This window comes from Crocodylus siamensis, chromosome 8 (genome assembly GCF_052110815.1).
Source record: "Crocodylus siamensis isolate JL-2025a chromosome 8, ASM5211081v1, whole genome shotgun sequence".
NCBI lineage: Eukaryota > Metazoa > Chordata > Crocodylia > Crocodylidae > Crocodylus > Crocodylus siamensis.
This window is the reverse complement of record NC_143402.1, coordinates 42,131,085-42,153,060: the sequence shown is the minus strand read 5'-3', so window position 1 is coordinate 42,153,060 and position 21,976 is coordinate 42,131,085.

Below are 21,976 nucleotides of genomic sequence, written 5' to 3'. Positions count from 1 at the left end.
GGTGGCTCTGTACTTCTGGGTCCCATCTTCCGCAGCCCTCCCCGTTGCTTGTGCTCTTCGCCTCTGCTGGGGACACCTCCTTGAGTCCACCTGAGCCCACAATGGCCCCACCTGGTCTGGCATCTTGACCTCTGCGAGCCTTTCTGGCTCTTTGGGGGTAACTCCCACTGTCCCGCTTCTCCTGCTCCTCTCGGTCTTCCCATCTGAGTTCCTGGTCTGAGTGAGGTGCTTCTGCCCCTTCGCTCCTTGTGCCACTGCCAGTGGCGTCCTCCCCATGGAGAACTTCACGTTGTCCTCCTACCCTGCAGGAGGCAGTTCTCCCTCCTATTACCCCCTGCAGGGTTTCCGGGAGCAACTTCCTGGCTGGCTACCTTCTGGACCTCTCCCCCTCTTCCTCGTCAGCGCCTCTTTTTATCTTCCCCATCCAGCTCCTGCCACTTCTCTTATCAGCTGGCCGCAGCTGTATAAAGGTGTGGCTAGTGAGCCGCTTAGGGCCCGCAATCATTTCTGGCTTCGCCGTGGCTCCTGCGAGGTGAGGTATTTTCTGTTTTTTCTTTTTTCTTTCTCCTTCCCTGGCACGTTCCTGGCCCCCAGATTCCCCCCTAGCTCCTCCGGGTCTATCCTTTGGTTCCTCCCCACGACAGTCTCCAAGGATGCAGACACCAACCCGGGTATGAAGACTTTCAGCACCGGGGTTGGGCAGGAGGAGAAGGAGAAGGAGGCAGCAGCAGCTCCTCCTGAGGGTGAAACCATGAGCAGCATGTCTCAGCTGTATGGAGACCACTCCTGGCTCCCTGATGACCATGAGTGGCAGGAAAAACCGTCAGTCACCATACACTTAATACACTCAGCCCCATTCCATGGACTAGCACAGATAATGAAATGGAGCAGGTGAAGGGTCAGGAAGAAACCCATGCAGCCAATACATCATCTACTGTTACTAAGACCCAACAACATGCTGGACCTGGTAAGTCTCTTGTAATGTGCCTCTTGCCACCATCAGGCAACTCCCAGGTTTGTGCTGGTTGAGTTTGGGAGGCCAGGGGGGAGGTTGCTGTAGGTGGGTTGCCATGTCCTTTGTTGGTGGTGCATGACAGGTTTAATAGCTCATAATGTAACAGACACCAAACTAATTATTTGCTTTAATTAATTTTTTGCAGCTAGCATGGGTAGTGGTAGCCATGGACCTGTTTCCGAAGCAAGTACTTTTAAGTTTTGGGCAGTACAAGTAGTGCCCCACTGTGGCCTGTTTCCATGCCTGCTGGCATTTTGTGCACTGCACGGTGAGGGTGAAGGGGGTGTACTTTCCTCCTCTTGGGGGGAAGGCAACCACTGCTTTTTTCTTTGTTTATCAGCCACCGCAACACATGGCTGTCCAGAAAAGCACCTTGCTTGCACTACAGCAGAGCGCTACAGAGATTTTTGCAACAAGCAGAGACAGTCTCGCAAAACCTTGCTTGAGGTTTTGGCGAACTCCTCAGTAGCCACAGTGGAATGTTCAGATACCTGGTGGGACAAACTCCATGAGTCACTACATAAGGATGATGCCCTCCTCGAGGAAGTGCAAGACACCATGTGGATTTCAAACATGTAATCGACAAGTCCTGTGTTGAATTACAGATGTCACAGGACACTTTTAATTATGCCTTTCAGAGTGTGCAGAAGATGAGTGGAGAATTACAGCTGAGCCTGTTCCCCCTAACTTAGTGGGCTCACAGGAGAGCTGTATGACTGCCAGCAGGGCCAGGAGAGTACCACTAGGCATTTCAGGGAGACCGGGGTGGTTCAGGGTCATGGTGGGTGAAGGCAAAGAAGTACAAGTAACTAGTATGTTGCAAACAATAAACCTTCATGGTTTCCTGGCTTCCTGTGTCTGCCTCCACATCCACCCCTGCACTGCTGGTTTACAACGGTGGATTTTGTTCATTGTTTGGGTTCATTTCTGTTTGTTTTTCCTGCCACTTGCTATATGGTGTCAGAGGGGAGGGGTTTGGCAATCTCTCCTGCATAGGTATACAGGGGGGCTCCAGAGGTAAACAGGGGGGCTTCCTGGGTGGGTCACAACACACAAGTCCTGGCCTGCACACCAACATTTTGCAAAGGCAGCACCCACTCTGCAAAGTCACTTTTGAGACCATACTTACTTATTGTTTCTTATTTCACCTCCCTTATTTGGGAGAAGTGAAGTGGTTGTGTCACCCCCCAGCAATCTGGCTTGGTTTTTTGCAGGCCACCAGACACTTTGTAAAGTTACCTTCCCAGGCTTTTGGGCTTACCTTTCACAACCCTTGCATTTTCCGTACATAGAAACTTTGCAAAACCGCTTTTTCAAGTTTCTTTTTGTGCTATTTTCTAGGCAGGTTCCAGGCACTGTCTCCTTTGTTTTGGCCATAGGTTGAGGGGGTGCCATGGGATTTAAGACCTACTTTGCTTGCACACAAACCCAGGGACTTTTCAAACTTTTCTGCCTCTTTTCCAGCCTGGCATCACTGTCTGGGTTTTTGGGTTTTTTCCACACCAAAATGAGGCTGCCAGTGCATTGGGGGTGGGGGGGTTGCCCCACTCAAGCACTATAAATTGGAGGAGCAGAGGTCAGGGTGTGCATTCACCATATCAGCGAGGGAGCTTTGAGGCATGTGAGGGATATCAACATGAGGGGGGGCAGAGAAGGACTCATTCCAAGGGCAAGACTTGCCCCTGGGAGGCACAGCAATGTGAATCCAGGGTTTGAGATGACTGCAGGCTGATCAAGTGGGACACAGTGAAGTTTTGAGTGGTATTTGATGCCCACACCTCTGTTATGTGTGACTCGAAAGAGGACATGGCCATGTGCTACATGCCACCTTTGGTAAGTGACACCTGACCCTTGTCTGTGCCCTGAGGGTAGCAGGGTCATCTGTAGGGGGGTGCGAATGCAAGCAACCACCCTGGGCACAGCACTAAAGGGGCCCCACAGAGATGGTGGAGTGGACAGGGTGACTCCTTAGCGCTGCCACTGGCCTTGCATCCGGACACTCACAAACTTCCCTCCCCTGCTGCAGCTGCAGCGGCACACAGGATTGGCTTTGCGGGGGGGGGAAGGGGTGCTCATTTGCCCAAGTCCCTGAACCTGTGGTGTATCGTGAGTCTCTGGGGCCCAGGGTGCCACTGCCCTCCCTCCTGCGTGCTCTGAAAAAGCCACCTTCTGTGACAATTTCAGGAGTAGGGGGGAGGAAGGGAGAGCAGTGCAGAGTGGTGGCTCCCCTATTGCACCTGCCAATGGCACCCCCTTCATGTCCATGCTGGGACAACTGCGCTGCGCACTGCCATTAGTACACCACTGCTCTGCACCCTGATAGGGTCATCTCTGGTAAGCGGGGGATGCACTTAGTTCAAATTTATTGTAAATGGGGCTTGTGGAATTTTAGGGTCATGAAGGAAGGTACGCGAGGTGTACAAGAGGCACCAATACAAATTTTAATGCTCTTTCTATCCTCCCTCCCTTCGGTTTTTAGATCCCCTTCCATTGCTAGCTGCAGGATGATCTATCCCTGTTGGTGTCACAAGAGGCAGAAAGAGAAAAGAAGAAAGAGAAAATGAAGAGGATGACAACACTCCCTTCAGGATTCTCTCAACAACTGAACTACTATGCATTATAAATATAGTTGACTTTCACCCTGACTTATATAGACATAATATAATAACAGGTTAATGCTAATAATAGGAGTCAATAATACTATTAATTTCAATAGTAATATATTAATAAGAGTTTGTAGTAATAGTAATATCAATGATGATTTATTAATCGTCAATAATAATTGTAACGGTTCGATTCCTTTTCACAGCATTTCAAAGCAGATAGATCTGCCTTATCACCCTCCACACATCACACACATCCTGGGCCTCCACCATATATATATAGCCAATGTATGATACAGACTTATGTTATATGGACTTATGTTATACAGACTTACATAGTTTGATTCCTTATGATGAGAAAGCAGATAGTGAGCATAAGGCAGGTGATTATGCACACTCCCTACCTCTTTCCCCATGGGGGCGGGGAGGAGGAAATGCCCACCTCCTGGTTCAAGCTCCTCCCTAGGTCCCTCTATTCCCATGGAGAAGAGATATCTATCTTTCTGCTTTACATACTACCCTTACTGAACTTGTATTACTTCCTCCTCCTGGTTGCTGGCCACAAGTACTGCTAAGGCTCTTCTTCTGTGTACTACTTGAATTGTGGAGATTTTCTTTGCAGTCTTTGGCCTGAGCATCAGCTTGAGTATGGTAAGAGTTCCACAAGTTCTTCAGATCCATTTCATATTATTCTAGCCCTCCTCTTGGTTGCTGGCCCTGTTTGCTAATAAGCGTAGTATGGACTTGTAATTACAGCATGGTTGCTGGCCAAGATCTCTGGTAAATTCCCTTCCGGGATCCGGGTAGTAGGCCCAGGCCTGCAGGCTCTTTGCCCAATTGCCCGTGTCTGCCTTACACACCTCCGTTGCACTCTTATAACTTTGGTATTGTTGCCGGCCACAAAGCAAGCTGTGTTCAGGAGCTATGACCACTGCAGTGGCAGAAGCTGAGGCTTGAGTTTCTTTTCTGAATCGCAGAGGCTTTCTTCTTGGTTGCTGGCCAAAACCTCCAGGGTTCAAATAGTACGCCCAGGCCTGCAGGCTGTTTGCCTCATTCACCCACCTCTGCCTTACACCTCTCCATTGTAACCTAGTATCTTTCAAATTGTTGCTGGCCACAAAGGAAGCTGAGCTTTCTTTACTGTCTTTGACCCAAGCATCAGCTCGATATGCACAAGTTCTGCAGGCCCATTTCATAGTCTTCTTGCCCTCCTTCTGGCTACCGTCCATGTCCCAGGAAATTCAGACTGGGGTACATGTCTTCTGACACCCACACACCACTCTGTCTCCTTGAGGCTTCTGTCTCCTTGAGTTTCTTCTCTGACTTATGGAAGGAAGATTGTAAATAAATAGGGATAATGGGAAGTAGTTTAAATAACAGAACATAATTTAAATAAATAAGGATAACAGAAAGTAGAACCACCCCCCCCAGACCTGAGGGAGCCCCTCCCCCCTACCTAAGCTTTCTGGCCAGCAAAGATTCCAAAGTTACAATGTAATAGAAATTAGCATGGCCCAACTCAGCCAGCCAGCTGAGTCAGGCCATACATTTCCACCAAAGGGGGCCCCTAGGGGACTGTGGCTGAGGGCCCCCACCTGAGGGGGGTCCCTCCCTCTCTAACAGCTTTGTGGGTGAGTTTGTTTAGTCCTCCTTCTTGCAAGAAATGCTGGCTGTACACTAGCACTGGCCAAGCATGCAACCGCCATCCATCCAATAACAGACCACCCTGCAAGTTTCCAGTAATGCCATGACTCCATAAAAGTCACATGGTCATCATCTCTCTGAAGAGCACCTCCCCACCTCCCCCCACTGGACATGTATGCCATATAGTCGGAGCAGTCGGGGCTTGGGATCAGAGTGGGTGCATTTGTGCATCCAGCACGTGTGTGCCCCCCTACCCACAGTCACTGGCAGCGGAGGCAGAGGTGGTGATGGCAGCGGCAGCGGAGTTGGCAGCTGATCCCACAAGGTAAGTGAGAAGGGTAAAGGGAGCCAGTACAGCTGCAGAGGATCTGGAGTGGGAGCCCCTGGACCCCTCTTGAGTTTCATAGTTTCATAGTTTCATAGTAGCTAGAGTCGGAAGGGACCTAGGTAGATCATCTAGTCCGACCCCCTGCCTTGGCAGGAAAGAGCACCGGGGTCAGATGACCCCGGCAAGGTGCTCATCTAACTTCCTTTTAAAAATCCCCAGGCTAGGAGCCTGCACCACTTCCCCTGGAAGCCGGTTCCAGGCCCTAGCCGCCCTGACTGTGAAGTAGCGCCTCCTAATATCTAATCTAAACCTACCCTCCGCCAGCTTGTGACCGTTATTCCTGGTCACTCCTGGCAGCACACGGGGGAACAGGGACTCCCCCAATACCTGCTGATCCCCCCTGACCAGTTTGTAGCAGGCCACAAGGTCCCCCCTTAACCTTCTCTTGTGGAGGCTAAACAGGTTCAGGTCCCGTAGCCTCTCCTCATAAGGCCTGCCCTGCTGACCCCTGATCATACGAGTGGCCCTCCTCTGAACTCTTTCCATATCATCCACGTCCCTCTTGAAGTGTGGCGCCCAGAACTGGACGCAGTACTCCAGCTGCGGCCTGACCAGTGCTGCATAGAGGGGGAGGATCACCTCCCTGGACCTGCTCGAGTGAGCCAGCAGGGAGCCGTGCTCCCAAGCTGCACGTGGGCAGCATGCAGCCTAGGGAGCAGGCTGGGGGGGGCACTTCCCTGAGGGGAGAGAGGGGACTCCTGGGGCTGTTCCCTAGGGCTTTGGCTCTGGACACCCCCAGAAACTCCAGCAGTCATTACTCCCCAGTGGGAGGGGATGTAGGGCACTTCCGGGGAAGCCCAGAGTGGCCTGATTGGCTGAGGGGAGCAGTGTGGGAATTTCAAACCATGGCCCTTTAAAAGCCACAGTTTGCCCTAGCCCCTGGCAGTTGGGGTTTGGGAGCAGAGTAGGCGTACATGTACATCTAGCACATGTGCCCCCCTACCAACACTCACCGGCAGCAGAGGCAGCAGCGACGGTGGAGACAGCAGCTGATGGGGAGCCCCCTAGATCCCTCTTAAGTGTGCTGGCAGGGAGCCGCGCTCCCAAGCTGCTCAAACAGACACACTCTGAAAGGGCATTTGCACAAGGCAGGCATGCAGCAGGAGCCAGGAAGGAGTCTCCAGCAAGAGAGAGAGGAAGACTCACAGCTCCACAGACATGGTAAGAACATGGGGAGAAACTGCTAGGGACTGCACCTCAGTGGTAAAGATGCAGAGGGTGGCTGCTGGGGACCCCACCCTGGTGGTGCCAACCTACCCTGGGCTTCTCTGAGGCCTCCATCCAGATGGAGCCCACGGTGGGGTTGGTGGCCCCCTGCCTCCCTGTCTGTGGGGGCTGCTTGGTGGGTACCCAGAGGCTGCAGGTGGGAGAGTGGTCTGGAGGCTACCTTGCGTGTCTCTCTTGTGCCTGACTTCTGGCTCTGGAGGAGCAGGTGAGGGAACTCTAGGCTGAGGTGAGCAGGCTGAGGGGGATCAGGGCTGCGGAGGACGAAATTGACATGTATTTCCATTCTCTGCAGGATTAGTTTTCCAGCAGAAAGACCTCCTGGGAGGGACGGACTGCAGAGGAATGGCAGAAAGTGACCACCAGAACCAGGGCTGCGTGGGCTAGCATGGTGGCGGCTCCCTAGGTACAACTGGAGAACAGATTCAAGGCCTTGGCAGCCTTAGAGGAGAAAGTAGAAGTGGAAGCCTCCAATGGGGATGGTGCCACTCTACACACGGCACAGTCTGAGCAAGGACAGAACACCACAAGGAAGAAACGCCAAGTCCTCGTCATCAGAGTCTCCATCCTGAGGGGAACAAAGGGTCCCATCTGCCGACCCGACCCCATGGCATGTGAGGTCTGCTGCCTGCCTGGGGCTCAGATTCAGGATGTTACAGAGATGATCTCATTCAACCCTTGGACCAGTACACCATGGTCCTAATCCACATGGGAACAAATGACACAGTTGGGAGCAATCCAGACTGCATCATGAAGGACTACAAGGCCCTGGGGGCCAAGCTCAATGAGATGGGGTGCAGGTGGTATTCTCCTCTATTCTCACAGTAAGTAGACGTGTATGGTGCCATGAGGCCTGCATTGGAGTGGTCAACCGGCAGCTTTCAAGTTGGTGCTACCAGGCAGGCCTTGGGTTCCTTGACAACAGCCTGCATTTTTGTGCAGGGAGCATGCTTGGGTGGGATGGTCTTCACCTCTCCCCTAAAGGCAAGTGTGTCTTCTCTTCCAGGTTGATTGATTTCGTATGGTGTGATTTAAATTAGCTTCACTGAGGGATGGGGCCACGACACGAGGACACTTCCCAGCCAAGACAAGTGATGAGCACAAGAAGTGCCCAGGTAAGTGACAGGGGTCCAGACACTCCTAGGATTAAGGGAGTGGTGCATGCATCCATAGGAGGCCTTAAATGCCTCTACACTACTACATAGTATGGGGAACAAGGAGAAGGAACTTGCCCTCCTGCTAGCTAACACAAACCCGGACATAATGGGACTCACTGAAACCTGGTGGGATTCAACCCATGATTGGGCGGTAAACATCAAGGGCTACAGACTGTAAAGGCAGGATAAAATGGGGAGGAAAGGCAGGGGTGTGGTGCCCTATGTCAAAGAGCAATACATGTCCTCAGCAAACAGCACAGGCTCAGAGGAGGGGCAGACTGAAGTAGTCTGGGTTAGAAAGTGCAGGGGGATCATGGGGAAAGGGACTTAATGGTGCAGATCTACTACAGACCACCCAACCAGGGGGAAGAGCTGGACCAGGAATTCTCAGGTCAGCTTGTGGAGGCAGTTACAATGACGTGGTGAGGGGACTGTGGGTTCTTGACCACCTGGGCGATAGCAATCATCACCTACTGGAATTCACCATCCAGCGCAGGGTGTCAAAGGCCTGCAGCAAGGCAGCAGCCCTTGACTCAGGAGGGCCGATTTCAAGGAGTTAAGGAGATTAGTCGGGGAGGCACTGTGGTCCTGGAGGGTAAGGGGGTTGGGAGTCCAAGACAAGTGGTCATTCCTTAAGGAGACGATCCTCCAAGTCCAAAGGGAGGTAATCCCAACACGGATCAAAGGGGGCAAGAGTGCTTAAAAGCCTCCATGGCTCACCAAAGCCATTCAGGAATGTCTGAAACCTAAAAAGGAGGCGTATACCTAGTGGAAGGGAAGGGCCATCACCAAGAAAGATTATACCTCCATTGCTTGAGACTGTAGTGGGGCTGTTAGGAAGGCTAAGGCGGATACAGAACTAGGACTAGTGACCAGGATCAAAGATAACAAGAAGTCCTTTTTTTAAATATGTAGGGAGTAAAAAGAAGGCACAGGGTAATGTGGGCCCCCTACAGGACATGCTTGGCAATCTGGTGGTTGCACCAGACGATAAAGCTGACCTCTTTAACAAATTATTTGCCTCCATTTTTCTGAGCAGAGACCAGGACATCCCCCTACTGGGATTCTGGATGGACTCAGGAGAGGCACCACCAGGCCTAGGATCAGAGAGGACCTAGTTAAGGAACTTCTGGAGGGGCTGGACTTGTTTAAATCAGCAGGTCCAGATGATCAGGGTGCCGAGGGAATTGGCAGAGGTCATTGCGGGACCCCTGGCACGGCTTTACAAGCACTCATGGCCCAAAATGCCACAAATGAACACATCTCCAAGGAGTGTTAGTTTAAGGCACTAAATGGTGGGCCTGGAGAATTGCCCCCTTAAGGTGCTAAATGGACTTTAGAGCAGCAGGAAATTATGGGTTGTGCAAGCACGAACACAGTTGTGTCAAAATAAACAGAAAATACTGTTTCATCTACACGCCCTGGGATATAAATCCTAGCCTTTATTCCCTTCAGTGTACTTAATCTGTCTTGGAATAATGCAAGGTAGGCTCCTAGGATTTCTTTTAGGGTGGGCATTTTCTGTAAGTCTAATTTATATATTTATTCCCAACCTAGTCTGAGATTTTTCAGCCATGTCCTACCAAACAAGTTTGGCCTTTCTCCTTTTACTACTAAGGCCTTTAAGTTTTTTTGTTGTCCTTTATATGTAACAGGGACACTTACTGATGCTATTACTGGGACATTTTCCCCAGTGTAAGTCTTTAATTTCACTCTTGTCTTTTCCAGTGGAGTCAGGCCTGCTTTACACTGTTGATAAGCCTCTTCATTAACTGCTGTGCCAGAAGCCCTTGTATCTATTTCCGTGCATACAGTTGGTTATTTAATTCTACAGTTATTCTGTAAGGTTTCACTTTATTTTCCATTACACAGTATATAATGTGTACCTCTTCATCTGCCTCCTCTTCTTCCACATAGCTACCAATGCAGCCCAGTATGCCATTCACCTTCTTTGTAACAAGGACACACTGCTGGCTTATATTCAACTTATTGTCCACTGTAACCCCCAGGTCCTTTTCTGCAGAGCTGCTGCCTAGTCCATGAGCCCCCAGCCTGTATTGGAGCATGGGATTGTTCCATCCTAAGTGCAGGACTTTGCACATGTCCTTGTTGAACCTGATGAGATTCCTTTTGGCCCAATCCTCCAATTGTCTAGGTCACTTTGAATCCTAGCCCTACCCTCCTGCATATCTACTACTCCCCTCAGCTTGGTGTCATCTTCAAACTTGCTGGGGTGCACTCTATGCCATCTTCCAGGTCGTTGATGAAGACATTAGACAAAACCAGTCCCAGGACTTACCCCTGGGGCACGCCACTTGATACTGGCTGCCAACTAGACATCAAGTCATTGATTACTAATCTCTGAGCCTGATGTTTCAATCAGTTTTCTATCCACCTTACAGTCCATTCCTCCAGCCCATACTCCTTTACCTTGCCTGCAAGAAGGTTGTGGGAGATGGTAGCAAAAGCTTTGGTAAAATCAAGGTACACCACATCCACCAGTCTCCCTGCATTCACAGAGCCAGTCATCTCATTATAGAAGGCAATCAGATTGGTCAGGCATGACTTGTCCCTGGTGAATCCATGCCAGCTGTTCCTAACCACCCTTTTCTCCTCCAAGTGCTTCAAAATGGATTCCTTGAGGCTCTGCTCCATGATTTTTCCAGGGACTGAGGTGAAGGTGATTGGTATCTAGTTCCTTGGATCCCCCAGCCATGAGTTTCTTTAATCTAGGGCCAAGTAATAGCAAGGACTGCTCTCCAAAGCATATGAAGTGGCAGCAAGCCAGCTATCTTCTAGCCTTGTGGAGTATGTTCCTAAAGTATTTCACCAGAGCCAGCTTACACCAGAGAAAATGTCTCTCCTCAAGTCAAGGCCTTGCAGAAAGCTTAGCACCTCTTCAAAGAATGAGCCCTTAGCCTGACCACCCTGTACCTCTTTGAGTGGGAAGTCCTAGGCAATCTGGCTTTCCCTTGATATTCCAGTTTGTCACTGAGTGAGGTTTGAAAACTGAAAACCAAAATGGCCACAGAGATTAGTTCCTGCTTTTTGCACCAGTTAGTGAGAATCAAAACAGGACTGGCTACCTTTCAGCAAACAGTAAACACAAAGGCCCCAAATTCCAATCTGGGCTTTTAGTGTGTGGTTCCCAAAACCATATTCCACAACTAGACTATTTGAAGTGATTTTCCAAAGTACTGAGTAACTGAACCTCCTACTGATTTCAATATAAGTTATGACTATTTGGCATCTTTTAAATATCAGGCAAATTTTTAGATGCTTAGGTAAGGATTTAGGTGTGTAGCTTTAAGTAACAACATTTAAACATTGTCCTCTGATTTCCTCACTGACCACTTAGGCATGTGAGGATACTCAGTTCATCCCCCAAATCATTGGGGAAGTGGTGTGCAGTCCCTACAATGAAAGTGTCATAGAAATACAGCCTGTGAATATCATAATAACCCATAGTAAGGAAGGGGCACAGCTGGAGCAAGAAAACCTGGCAGAATAGTAATTAGAAGGCAGCTGCTTTTGAATAATAGCTCCATTACTGATCCATTATTGAAATAATGGAATAATAATACACAGAAGGGAAACCAGTTACTGTGACATTGAAGGACAAAAAGTAGCTCAGTTATCTGCTACAAATACTGAAATAGCCCTTCCAGGTGATGTCTGATGGCACATAATACAGGGTGAGAGCTTTTCTATAGTACTGAAAACAGCTCACAGAATTCTATTGCAAGGAGATACATTATGTACATTAATGGTGCAGCCTCAGTGAGAATACCATGTGCAGTGCTGGTCACTGTGCCAAAGAGGATACTGCAGAGCTAGTATTGGTTCAAAGCAGTGAGAAACATCAAGGGCCTGGAAACACTTTGCAATGGGGAGAGTTTGAAAAGATTGTGGCTGTTTCCTGTAGAAAGGAGATGAAAGAGAATGTGCAGAAATATATGAAATAATGGATGGCCTAAAGAAGAGAGCTTGAGAGTGTCAATTCCCTGCCTCAGAAGCATTCAATGAAATTGCAAGGTAGGAAATTCAAAACTGAGAAAGAGATATACTTTTTTTGCATAACACTTGATTGAACTGTAGAAGTCACCATCACAGAAAACCACTGAGGTAAGAAATCATTAAGGCTCAGGGAGGGTTTGGACATTTAGGCTAAAAACAGAAGTATCCAAAGTTATGAATGTTAGTGGTTACATAGGTTTTAGAAGAGAGACCACGTTCCATGCTTTGGTGTTTAAAACAGTCTCTAGACAAGAACAGGGTCAAATCTAGCATGGGACTTGCTTACCCTACATCTCCCTAAATTGAGTTTTCTTTCACATTCCCCAGAGCAACAGGTACTGACCACTGCTGTGAACAAGATAAGCTAGACAAGCTGATGTATCTTGGGTAAATGGAAATTCTCCAGTGATTGAGAGTCTTTTCCTGCCACCCTTGCTGGAATGTGGCCAGAGAAAAGGGGACACAAACAGGACCAGCTTCACTTATCCCTGATTTCAGTCTCTTGAATCCTTACAAGAAGTTGAAAGGTAAATCAGGTCTCATTTGAGCATCTCTTTTCTTTCTCTGAGATTAAGAGCAGCAGTGAATATTCACAGCTCTTAATTTATAAGAAACTTTGTGTAGAATTCTGTTTCTCTTTATGCATCCAAATGGCAGCTACCAACTATGTAGGCATGTCTACACAAGCTTCAGTGCGGGGTCTGCACACTGGCTAGCCCCACACTGAAGTACCCTTGTGCCCCAGCCAGCCCCTGTGCAGCACATTAAACTGGGTCAAAGCACCCCAGGATGACAAGATGACCCTCATGGCTCCTTGCCAGCTGGGGCTGCTTCTCCCTGGTTCAGCATTCTGCGGTCCCAGGTGCACATTCAAACAGCATGTCCAGGAACAACAAACTCTGTTGCAAAACACACCAGAGTTTATTCAGTCACCTTAATAGTACAAACAGATGCACCCTGCAAGTGGCACTGTGGTACTTACATGCAGGATAACACTAGGGCCGTACAAAACTTCAGATCATGATTTGGATTCATAGATGATTTGGATGATTTGGAGGCTGAATCCACGAATCTGAATGGAATCATTGGAAGCTTTAGGCTTTCCGAATTGATTCAGAAAAGATTTGGCAATTCAGCCATAGGTTATAATGGGGAATCAATGAAATATCTATAACTTTGTTGTCTTTTATCTGATCCAGATGAAACTTTCAGGGATGTTGGCTTCTCCTGAGAGCATGATGTGTGCCAAGCTTCAAGAGGATAGGTGCAGGGGTTTCTGGGAAACTTCCCCTCAATATCCTGAAAGCAAAACTCATGTTGTGTGTGTGTTAAGCCACAGGGGGGTGAAAACTTCAGAGATGCTAGCCCCTCTAGAGGCCATAAAGTGTGCCAAGTTTCAAGGAGATAGGTGCAGAGGTTTGGGGGAAAATGTACCTCAAGCTGCAGACAAGGAAAACTCATGACTTGGATGACAGTGTGTGTGTTAAGGTGCAGCAGGATGAAAGCTGCAGGCCCGCTTTCATGAATTTGGGGTGCAGTTTCCCCCAAACCCCTGCACCTATCTCCTTTAAACTTGGATGGAAAGCTTTGTGCCCACAGCAGGCACCACCATCTCTGCAGTTTTCACCCCCCTGTGATATAACACGTACACGTGACATGAGTTTTGCTTTCAAGAATTTGGGGTGCAATATCCCCTGAACCCCTGCATCTATCTCCTTGCGTCTTGGTAGGCTTCATGCTCTCAACAGAGGCTATGACTCCTGAAAGTTTCATCTGAACCAGACAAAAAACAACAAAGTTATAGCTATTTCATTGATTCTCCATTATACCCTATGGCCAAATCTCCAAATCGGCTCCGAAGCTTCAGAGCCAATTCGGCCAAATCGAAGTGGACTACCAATTCAGGGTTCCTAATCGAATCACTGACATCCAAATCAGCTTAATCTGAACCCGAATTGAATAGTTCCCTATTTTCACAGGCCTACTCTATACCCCTGTAACAGGGAGCCACTTTCTGGTCCCTATTATGAGCGGGATCAACTAAGGTCTCTGCTTCACCCACCTGGGAGCCATGCTGGGCCTTCACAGCTGCCAGCAGGCTCATCCAGGTGCTCTTGGAAGTGCACCCTGACACTGGGGACTAGTGGGACCCTGGGAGAGACAGGGTCCCCACCCAACCCAGCCAAGAACCATGCTGGGTTCCCACCACCACTGGCCAGCTTGTCCAGGAGAGAACCCAGAAGTGATAGCAAACCCTGTCTTCTGGCAATCCCTAGTTGCTGGCAATCATGTAACGGGTGAGCTAGATGTGATTGGTAACCAAGAAACTCAGCAGATTTAAAAGTAAGAGGGCTGAGGCCCATAAATTCCCCAAGAGAGAGTGCAAGTATTATCAAGTATTATGGCCAGGACATTTTAGAGAAAAGCAAATCTTTCATGTAAATTTGTTAAAAGCCTGGAAGGGAGTAGAAGGATGGTGGGCTGAGGCAGAAGTGGAATATATTGCACTCAGACCAGAAATAATTCAAAAGAGCAAGGCGAGACTGTTAGAGAAGAAAATAAAAATTGAGGAAAGTTTAGATAGCAAGCAAAAGAAGGAAATAATTCAGACACTGGAAGTTTTTAGAGATGTGTTCAGGGAGTAACCTGGGCAAGTGAGGGGTGTGGAAAGTCATATTCACACTCCACCAGGAACTGTAATTCATGAACAGTGGATACCAGCTCCACATCATTTGCATGAAGCTGTACAACAAGAATTAAAGAAAATGCATGAGCAGGGAATAATAGTACCTTCTAAGACTCTATGGCGAAATCCTCTGGTAACGGTCCCCAAGCTGGATGGAAAATTGAGTCTTTGCATAGGCTTTAGAAGTGTAAACAATATTGTTACCTTTGATGCTTTCCCTGTGCCCCATGTAGAAGAACTCCCAGAGAGAACAGGACAAGCCCATTATATAATAACTCTTGACCTCTCACACGACTATTGATAGATCCCCATGGCGGAAGAATATCAGGCAAAAAGTGCCTTTAGAACACCATGGAGCTTATTTGAATTTCATACGATGCCTTTTGGGTTACATGGGGAAGCCACCAATTTCATCAGTTAATGAATCAAATATTAGCCCCACATGGGCAGTATGACTCGGCATATATCGATGATATGCATGAAAACATAGAAACAGCATTTGAAAGCCCTGAAAGCAATACTAAGAGGACTGCAAACATTAGATTGACAGACAATCCATGTAAATGTGCAATTGCAAGAAGGGAAGGCAAATATTTGGGGTTCCTGGTAAAACACAGGACTATTAAACCCCTGGCTGACAAAGTTTGAGCTATTCAAGATTTTTCCCCTCCCCTCCTAAAAACAAGAAACAAATGAGATCCTTTCTTGGACTCACTAACTACGAACAATGATTCATGTCCCATTTTGTGAAGCTGGCAACCCCATTATCTGATGCCATCAAGAAGGGTCTAAAAGGTACCATAATTTGGAACTCCACCATGAATGAAGCCTTTATGAAGATTTAAAAAACTCCCTGTTCAGATGTATTGGCACACACGCCTAACGTTACAAAGCCATTCCCATTGCAGACAGATGCATCAGACACTGCTGTGGGAGATGTCCTGACACAAGAATGAGCAGGAATGGAATGCTGTGTGGCGTATGCCAGTAGAAAACTGAACAAAGAGGAAAAATGATATGCCACAATCAAATAGGAGTGTTTAGCAATAAAATGGGGCAATAAAATTGAACATTTACAATATTATTTAATGAGCAGAGTTCTGTCTTATAACAGAACATCATTAAACATCATTAAAATGCTTAAACTGTATCAAAACAGATAATGCCCGTATAACGAAATGGGTCCTGGCACTACAGCCCTTTAAATTCAATATTTATAGGTCAGGATTTGATAATAAGGTGACTGATTTTCTGTCAAAGTATGGGAGTGATGCACATGACATGGAACAGATGACGGTCAAAGAGGAAGACCTAGATAAGATGAGAAAATGGATTGATAAAAGTACAGGTACACCAAATAGCAACTTGGATGGGGAAAATATGTGGTAGTGCATCTCCCATGGTCCTGAAGAGCATGGGATGGGGACCAGAAAGGGGAGCTGTCACAGGCCAGCTGGGCATTGTGAGTATATCAGTTTAGTTGCAAGATGACTGAGTGCTGCAACTGTATCAGCCACTGGGCTGTTTGGTTTGTGATCAAGGAGGCAGAGTTGGGAGTGAAGCAAAGACAAGTTTCACTTATAACAGTAAAAATGAATTTTACTTATAACAGCAAAAAAATATAGTTTGCACATATAACAGTTAGTAAAAAGGTTAAGCTAATAAACAGACAACATAACAATAAAAGTTAAAAATTGGCGGTGATAATAAAAACAAACAGACAAATTGACAAAGAGTTCCCACTTGGTTAACAATTTATTGATAGTCCCTCAGAGTCAGGTACATGTCAAGTTGATTCAGTGAAGTCAGGCGTCCGTGATCCATGCTGTTGGAGGAAATACCGGGGAAGGTCCCTTAGTCAGGTTCTGGTCCTTGCTCACTGGGAGTTAAGGGATCTTGGGGCATGGGACAGCAATGGCCATTCTGTTCCATCCTTCCTGCAGGTGCGTGTTCTTTTATATTCTGTTTTATGCTAATCTGTTAGCTTTAGAGCCACTCACAATCTTACCCTATAGCTGTTACCCTAAGGGGTTAAAAGGTGTTAGAAATTATTATAATAGGTTACTGCCCAAGCTTAGGTTTACCCAATAAGCAAACTACACCACATCGCTTTGGGGTCTGAGATTAGCATTTTCCTGCCCAAATCCATCCGACTTAAAAAAATTTTAAGCTATGTTAATTATACCTTGTGGTTTGGTTTGTTAATCTTACTGACCCTAAGCAAAAATTTATTAAATCAGCTAAGTTTGCAGTTTTATTCTTTAGTTCTGCTTTTTAAAACTTATGTCCGTCTTATGACCAGTACAAACAGTTATATATAATCATTACGGTTATACTCCAGACAGACAGGAAGCGTTTGCAGGAAGCAGTTTCATAAGCTTTATTTTATCCAATATTTATTATGTGCCTTTATCAGATACTGTCAAAAAGCAGATTTCTTTTTTGCTGTAAGTTAACCCTTTTGGTTCTGGCCATCACAGGAGCAGCACAGGACCCCAAGATTAGGGCAGTGAGTTTGGGAAGGGCCGCTACAGACTCTTACCTGGGGCTGAGCATCCCAGTGGCACTGGGGGAGTGGTGGATGGATCCCAGACAGCCTCAGTCATGCTTTAGAAGAGTGTGCTGGGTGCACGTGAGGAGGCATCCAGCTGCTTCCAGTTTAGCCAGAAGTATTGAGCTGTCTTCAGAAGAAAATCAGGAGGCAGCTGAAAGCAGGCATGCTGGGGAAGACCGGCAGCAGCAGGACCATCTGCACACCAGGGAAGACCAGCATCAGCAGGAGAGCCTGGACGCCTGGGAAAACTAGCATTGGCAGGAAAGCCTGCATCCCAGGGAAGACCGGGATCAGCAGAAGAGCCTGCACGGTGGGGACAACTGGCACTGGCAAGAAAGCCTGAACATCAGGAAGACCCTGCACCCCAAAGTAAACCAACAGCAGACTGAGTGCCAGCAAGTTGAAAGTAGCTGACAGAGAGGATGTGGTTGGCTAGAGACAAAGAAGCCTCCTCCAGAGATGGGACAGAAGAAAAGCAGTATATGTCCAGTCAGTTGGGGGAGTAGCCTGCAAGAGGGGCACCAGAGCAAAACCCCTGACTGAGCTCAACAAGAGAAGGATTCCCAGATAAAAGCAAACATCCTGTACATCCGAACAACTAACTATGAGTTTAACGATGACACAGTTTCAGTTATAAAGTGTGATAAGACCATGATGGAATTAGACCAGGGGTGGACAAAATATGGCCTGCAAGCTGGATCTGGCCCACCAGGCACTTTCATCTGGCCCCTGGTACCCCTCCCAATGAATTGCACCCCACCCAGCCCTTCTGCCCATAATGGTGGGAGTGAGGCGCCCACATGTACAACACCTCAACATACCCTATTGGGCCTTGCTATCACCCTCTTGAGGGGAAAGGCCCTGCCCAGCCTGCAGGGGCTCCTGCTGCAGTTGGAACCTGCTCACTCAGGGCAGCAGGTAGGGAAGCGGCATGGCTGCTTGGTGGGGTGGAGTTGCAGCTGGGCAGAAGCAGGATCACAGCTTGAAGCCTGCACCCAGAGGGGCAGCGGGAGCATGGAGCTGAGCTGGGCAGGACGTGGTTGTGGGTGTAAGGCGGGGTGTAGGGACTCCCCACACACTCCCTGCTATGCTGTTAAGCCCCAGCGGATGGCAGCAGCAGCAGGTGAGGAGGTAGGGCACTTATGCCCAGTGCAGGAACCCAGTGGGGTGTGGCTCCAGTCAGCAGTGCATGGAGGAAAGGAATAGAGCGTGTCCCATTGCCAGGGCTTAACTCCATGTGCCTGGAGCTCCAGCACTCACAGCAGGGGAATCACCACACTGAAGCCTGTTTCTTCCCCCATCTGCTGCTGCACAGGTCCCTGCACTCTGCCAGAATTGGAGGGAGCCCCGCCCCCTGCTTCACCCCAGAGTCCAGCATAGGGCTTCCCCCATGGAAGTGAAGGAGTTGCAGGTCGTGTGATAGAGGCAGTCAACACTGCACCAGAAGCAAGGAGTGCAGCCTGCCTATGGGGCCCCTGACAGTGCACCAAAACTTGTTAAGCAGCCGTCCACCTGAAATAATTGCTCACCCATGAATTACACTGATCAATTATAATTATTGACACTGAACTTTTTGAAAGTGAGGTTATTCTGAAGTAACAGCTGGTTGGTGAAAGGAAAGTATATAAGGTGAGGTAGGAGTCCCAAGAAGACAGCCATTGGTCTCACCTGAATATCTTAACCCATGGGAAGACTTCTGATCTAAATAAGACCTATCACCTGAACAAGGGAGATGAGATTGATGTCATATATCTTGACTTCAAAAAAAGCCTTCAATCTGGTATCCCATGATCACCTCTTGGCAAAACTAGCCAACTGTGGCCTTGGGTCCACCACGGTCTGCTGGCTGGGAAATTGGCTCCGTGGTCGGACCCAGAGGGCTCTAATTGATGGCAGTCACTCATCTTGGTGTCCTCTGACCAGTGGGATCCCCCAAGGCTCTGTCCTTGGACCCATATTGTTCAACAGCTTCATTAATGATGTGGACGTTGGAGTCAGGAGCGGACTGGCCAAGTTTGCCGATGACACCAAACTTTGGGGCAAAGCATCCACGCCAGATGAAAGGCGGGTGATCCAGGCTAACCTGGACAGGCTCAGCAAATGGGCGGACAAGAACCTGATGGTGTTTAACACCAAAAAATGCAAGGTTCTCCACCTTGGGAAGAAAAACCTACAGCATCCTTATAGACTCAGCAATGCTACGCTGGCTAGCACTATGGAAGAAAGAGACTTGGGGGTCATCATTGACCACAAGATGAACATGAGCCTTCAATGCGATGCTGCGGCTAGTAAAATGACCAAGACACTGGCTTGCATCCATAGATGCTTCTCAAGCAAATCCCGGGACGTCATTCTCCCCTTGTACTCGGCCTTGGTGAGGCTGCAGCTGGAGTACTGTGTCCAGTTTTGGGCTCCACAATTCAAAAAGATGTGGAGAAGCTTGAGAGAGTCCAGAGAAGAGCCATGCGCATGATCAGAGGTCAGGAAAACAGATCTTACGACGACAGGCTGAGAGCCATGGGGCTTTTTAGCCTGGAAAAGCACAGGCTCAGGGGTGATCTGATGGCCACCTATAAGTTTATCAGGGGTGACCACCAGGATCTGGGGGAACGCTTGTTCACCAGAGCGCCCCAAGGGATGACGAGGTCGAACAGTCATAAACTACTGTGAGACCGTTTCAGGCTGGACATAAAGAAGATTTTCTTTACTGTCCAAGCCCCCAAGGTCTGGAACAGCCTGCCATTGGAGGTGGTTCAAGCACCTACTCTGACACCTTCAAGAGTAAATTGGATGCTTATCTTGCTGGGATCCTATGACCCCAGCTGACTTCCTACCCTTTGGGCAGGGGGTTGGACTCGACGATCTCCCGAGGTCCCTTCCAGCCCTAATGTCTATGAAATCTAAGTTAAATTGGCAGGCAAAAATGAGGGACAACACACAGGCGCAGACATTGAACTAAGTATTGGTTGTCAAATTAGACCGCAGCAGGCATGAGGAACATTCTGACACATCTAATTACACTCTGCCAATTGGGCACCATGTACAGAGTGGTTGCAAACTTTGCTGGGGAGCCAGTGAGCTGAACCAACAGGATGGTGATGGTGGCACTGGCTACAAGGATATCGCCTGGGAAGACACAGATCTGATAGGTCCAGGGATGATAAATATATAGTTGATAAAGTATAAATAAGAACTGATTGATTGACAACAAAAACTCCCCACTCAAGGGCACACAGGGGCTAAATGGGTGATGCTGGGCTCCTGGGAAGAGCAACTTTAAACAAGGACCCTTTTTTGATTGAGGGCATGTGTTGAAATTTAAGGGTGCCAACAAGGATTAATTAAGCCCTGAGGAACTTGGGACCTGAAAGAGTCCAAATGGGTAAATGACCAGATAAGCCACCATCTGAGAGCCTCAGCTCTACTTGAAAGATCATCAGGCCAATCCAGCAGGTGTGGTAAGGGCAGGGTGTAGGGGAGGTGGAGCCTTGTGAAGAGGACATACCTGTTGAGAGTACATTGTTTCCTTTTTTTCATTTCATCATTCAGCTTCCCTTTATTTGTTTCATATCAAGGTTTGGCAGGTGAACATAAGAAAGCAGGAAGGGGCTTTCAGAAAAAGTTACGGGACACATTGCACCCACTGACATCCCCCTGCATTTTGCATGCATTGATGTATAGGTATAGACTACTGATTCCCAACAAGGGTGCTATGGCACCCTGGGGTTTCTTCAGATACTTTAAAGGGTGTTGTGGTGTTCCACACAATGTTAGCACTGTTAGGTATGCAAACATGACTCACAAGATAAATCCAGTGGTTTCAAATAGGGGTGTGAAAGTTAAAAACATTGTGAACTGTTGTGGTCTTTCTGAGTTCCTTGCAGCAGAAGAACTGTTAAAAAAAAAAAGTAAAAACTAAGAACTGACATGGGGGGAGAGGGGAAATGAGAGGCACTGGGGAGCCAGGTAAGGAGCAGGTGCTGGAAGCAGAAAACTACCCCTCACTTCTCCCACCACCACTGAAGCTGTTCCCAGGCTAGGGGAGCCCCCGACATGCTTCTGTCCCACTCTGGCCAAAAGCTGTTGGGAGCATCTGTGTGGGGAGCCAGGCTTGGCTGGGGGCAGCAGTGGTAGCACATGTTAGTCCTTTCGGTGCTTGTCCATGCCTGCCCACCACCAAATCCCCTAGTAATCAGGAGCAGGCACTAGAAAGTGGAACCTGCATGTCACCATCACCATCACTGTCTCTGGCTAAACTCAGCACACATGTAGGTGCTCCCTGCAACCCATGGCTGGAATTGGGGATGCCTGTCTCTGAGGCTACCCTACCCCAGGAACAGCCAGAGACTTTGGTGGTGCAGGGCAGAAAAAGAGGGGGCAGGTTGCTGCCAGCCACTGGAGGACACTAGGGGACCATGGGGGACTGTAGGAAGCAAGGAGCAAGAACAGGATGAGGCAATCCACCCGCTGCCACTGCTGTCCCCTACTGTGTCTAGCACCCCATGCAGCTTCAGCCTGTGGTTAGAATAGGAGAGGAATGGCTCTGGGGCCCTCTGCACTCAGGCCATCTAGGGAGAGTGCCAGCTGCAGAAGTGGGGTGCAACTGCACCTCTACACACCCCTGGATCTGTCCCTGAGTCCACAGGTTAGGATGTTCCCTTGGATATAGAAGGCCTAACTTTATGTTT